Here is a 4,279-nt window from a genome sequence, read left to right as displayed (position 1 = left end):
TACCGGCGGCCCCGGCCCCGGCTCTCCCACAAGGGCCCCATGCCCTTCTGAGCCAGGTGAGATGCAGGGGGGCATGGGGGACACGGGGAGACGTGTGACGGTGCCGGGAGGGAACCCGCATATAACCTCGGTTTGCTCTCGTTGCAGGGCTGCCACCGGCCTTCCATGGACACGGCTCCCATCGCCTGCGCCGTGTCCTCGCCCGCTCCGCTCACCCTCCGGCCCCGAGCGTGCGGTCCCACCCGTGAGCCCTCGGCTGGCATCACCTCCTCCCTGCGGTTGTCCTTGGTGGCCTCGGCGCCGTGTCTGGCACCGTGGGTGCCTCCTGCCCCCCCCCTGCCGCCTCCCGGCGCCGGCCGGCAGCAGGTTGCCTGCAGAGGGGCCAGGGCTGCCTGTCCCGGTGGGCACAGGGCAGGCTGCCCTGGGCAAAGGCTCGCCGGGACCACGGGCTTTGCGCAAAGCACTTTGTCAGGCGGAGCAGCTTCTCCGCAGGGGTCTGTCTGCTCCCTCGGGGCCCCGCCCCAGCCCTGCCCATCACCCCCATGCCAGGGAGAGCACACAGCTTGTCCCGGATCTATTTATTCCCGTGGTGCTCACCTGGGTGAACTGCCCTCCCCAGTGAGCATGGGGTCCTTTTCCTGCTGACAGACCCACCTCCTGGGGACCCCCGAGGTGTGGGGTGCCCACCCAGGACACAGCGTGGGGCTCTGGGCCCCTGTGCCTGCTCCACGCTGTGGGACAGCAGGAGCAGGGGGGCACTGGGGTATCTGTCAAGCACTGCCATGCACCAAAGGAGGGGCTCTGGCTCTGAGCTGGGCCCTGTTGATTGTCTCCCATGTCTGTAAAGATTTATTCCGTGTAAATACGTCTTTATAATAAAGAGTTATGATGACAGTAAATGCTGATTTCTGGAGGGGTAGTCAGGGGTTACTTGCCTGCTGCTGGGCAGGGATCTCAGGACCCTCTGGTCCCTCCTGGAGCTGCCTGGTGCTGGCAGACATGGCTTGCACCACGGCAGCCCCTTTCACAGCCTGGTGCTGGCAGAGAAGGTGCTCAAAAAGGAGAGAAACCAGCTGCTGAGCCTGTGGAACTGGGGAGGAGAGTGTGAAAACACGGGTCAGAGGGCCTGGGAGATGGAGGAGGGGATGCTGGAAGGGCACAGGGATGTTGGTCCCAGTTGGACAGCGAGGGTAGAGGGGCTGGGGGACCCTCAGGCTGCAGAGCAAAGACCCTGGCTGCAAGTGCTGCCCTGAGCCTTTAGCCCATTCTGGGGTTTATTTTTGGGAGGAGGGTTTGGGCCTGGCCTGTCCCTGGTGGGAGAAGGAAGAGGCCAGTGAGATGTGCAGGAAGTCAGAGGAGGCTGCTGGAGCTGTCTCTGCCACTGCTCAGCACCTTGCTGGGGTTCTCCAGCCCTGGTGTAGGACAGACAGCCATCCCAGTGCCAGGGGATGGTGGCACAGTCCTGCACATGGCTCTCACTGGTTCCATCTGACTCTGCTGCTGTCAGTGGAGCAGCCCCCGTGGCTGCTGGGTCCTCCCTTTGCCCCAGCCTGACCTCACTGGCCCTGGGCAGCTGCTCCACAGCCCTGCACACAGGGGCAGCTGTGGGTGCTGGGTACCCGGCATCCCTGTCTCTGGTGTCCTTGTCATCCCTCTCCTCCGTGTCCCCATCCTAACATCCCTGTCACGGGTATCCCCCTCCTGGCATCCCCTTCCTTGGTGCTCCCACCCCATGGGGCTGTGTTCCAGCAGGACCCATGTGGGAGGGGCAGTGGGCAGGCTCAGGGGACGGAGGGTCCTTGTAGGACCCTGCAGGCAGGGAGGAGGGGCTGGGCGGGCCCTGCAAGGGGACGGGACCCCACGGGACAGGACTCCCCCAGCCCCAGCCGGGACCCTCCAAGTGAGGCTCACGCAGGGGTTCCAAACCCCACGCTGTTTGCAGGGCTCTGCCCACGAGGGACGCCCCGGGCGTGGGGCTGTGGGTAGGGGCGTGTGGCCACCGGGGGGTGGGCAGGGGGACATGGGCGGGGGTCGGCAGCACCGGCGGGGAGGGGGTTAAGGGGCTGCGGAGGAGCGGAAGGGCTGCAGCTGCGGGCTGGGAGCGGGGCCTGGGGAAGCGTCCGGGCCCAGCTGGCCTCCATTAGCTCATCCGCTGGGACCGGGAGGGATGTGCTGCCCGGCCACACGCCAGCACGCTCCCGCCACGCCGCCACGTGAGCCACCGACACCCCGCGAGCCCCCGAGAGCCACCTCCGCCCTGGGTCGGGGCCACTCCACCGGCCACCGCTGCCCCCCCCAGCCTCTGCCACCTCATGAGCCATCACTGCCACCCCACTTCACCGCTGCTGGCTCACCCCATGAGCCACCAACACCACCCCACTTTGCCCCCACCAGCTGCCCCACGAGCCCCCAGGAGCCACCCTTGGGGCCCCCGTGGTGGTCTGGGTGGGTGGGCAAGGGTTGCCTGCTCACTGCCCAGTCCAATCCAGACCCTCACGCTCTGTCTTCCAGACCCCTCCTGGTGGTGGCATTGGCACTGGAGCTGCGGTGGGGCAGGATGTGGTACCCTGGCCACAGCCCCCCCAGCTGACCCCAGCTCCAGCTCTGGGGTGCTGGGGGGGTATCATTTCCTCCACTGCCAACCTATGGTGCTGCTGCTACTGGTTTGAACTCGGAGGGCTCTTCTCCTTCACCTCAAAGCACCCCCAGCACCTGCAGTTTGCCCCCCAGATGACACTTTGCCCAAGAGCTCCTGCTGGGTCCCTGCCTGGGCAGCAGGGTGGCCCAGAAGACCCCCAGAGCGACTGCTGTGGCCGTGCCAGGCGAGGCAGCGCTGCCCCATGTCCCCCAGGCACCACCCAGCCCTGAGTGCTTGGGCTGCAGCCAGGGGCTGCACAGCTGAGCCCTGACCCCAGCCCTCCTGCACCAGCCTGGAAGGAGGAGGCCAGGGAGGACTCCCCCCGTTTGGGCTGTGGCCAGCCTCGAAGGAGGAAAAGGCTCCTGGGCCAGGAGACCTAAGGAATCTCTGGCTCTTCCTGGCCTGGCCTGCTGCCCGCAGGCAGGTGGGAGCTGCTGGGCTTGGCCATGCTCCCTGTGCCCCCTGTGACACAGCAGTGTGGGAGCCCCAGTACCACAGCAAGGAGCCAGGGAAAAGCAGGTGGTGGGCACAGGGGCAGTGCTGGGGCACAGGGCAGTCCTTGTCCCTGGGTGTGTGAGCAGGAGTCTGTCCTGGCATGCCAAGGATGGGGTCTGCCAAGTCCTGGTTCACTGAGCAGGGAATAAGGATGCTGGATATACTGGGAGAGGGGCTGGGAACGGGCTGAGCAGTCACATGAGCCCTGCGGTCCTTGGGGACCTCTGGCTGCCCCTGGGGGGGGGGGGGACAGGAAGGGCTCACTGACAGCGAGGGATGTCCAGTGCAGCCGTGGGACACTGGCTGTGCCACACCACAAGCTGAGCCCCACTACTGGGACACCACCAGCTTCCCCAACCCCACCACCTGGGCACCACCAGCGTCCCTCAGTCGTGGTGTTCATGGTGGGCTGATGCACATGTGAGCCCCCAGAGCTGCACCCCAGCAGCCTCCAAGGTCCTCCCCATGGATGAGGGGGAGGATGGGCAGGCCCAGGCTTCATTCCATCCCTGGGGAGCAGCATCAGGCCTTTGCTCTCGCTCCGGCATTTCCGCCGGCAGTGGCAGGAATGTGGTGGCTGCGGGAACAATGCCGGCACCTTGCGCCGGTCCCCTCCGTGACAGCACAGGAGCAGCTGCCCGGGCACAGCCCTGCTCCCAAGGAGCCGGCAGGAAGCAGATGGAGATGACACCAGCCATCGTTTCCTGCGGCAGGACACGCGGGCTTTCTCCACCACTGCTCCCCTTGGCGGGCCAGCAGGGCCTTGAGGACCACAGGCACCGCTGCTCAGGGCTGCCAAAGCCATGTGCCACACACGGGCACCAGCACCCACTGCCCAGGGTTACCCTGTGCCAACTGCATCCCGGTGTGGCACCTGCCAGGCCCCTGCCGGTCGGGGCACTGGCGCTGGATGCAAGTTGTCCACACATCAGGGGCCCACCCAGGAGCTCAATCAGCAGGTACTGGGGCCATGGGACCCTCTGCTGCTGTCCCCAGCTCTTCCCAGCACGCTGCTGGGATGGCAGGGGGAGAGCCCAGCCCTGGGCTGCCCCCAGAGTGAGCCTGGAGCCCCAGGCAGGGCTGTGTGTCACCCCGACGGTGCAGAGCTACGTGAGGGAGGGCAGGCGCGCCCGGCGCAGCCCCCAG

This window comes from Manacus candei, unplaced genomic scaffold, assembly GCF_025592945.1.
Source record: "Manacus candei isolate 608988 ecotype Guabito, Panama unplaced genomic scaffold, ASM2559294v1 h1tg000003l, whole genome shotgun sequence".
NCBI lineage: Eukaryota > Metazoa > Chordata > Aves > Passeriformes > Pipridae > Manacus > Manacus candei.
This window is presented reverse-complemented; position numbering follows the sequence as displayed.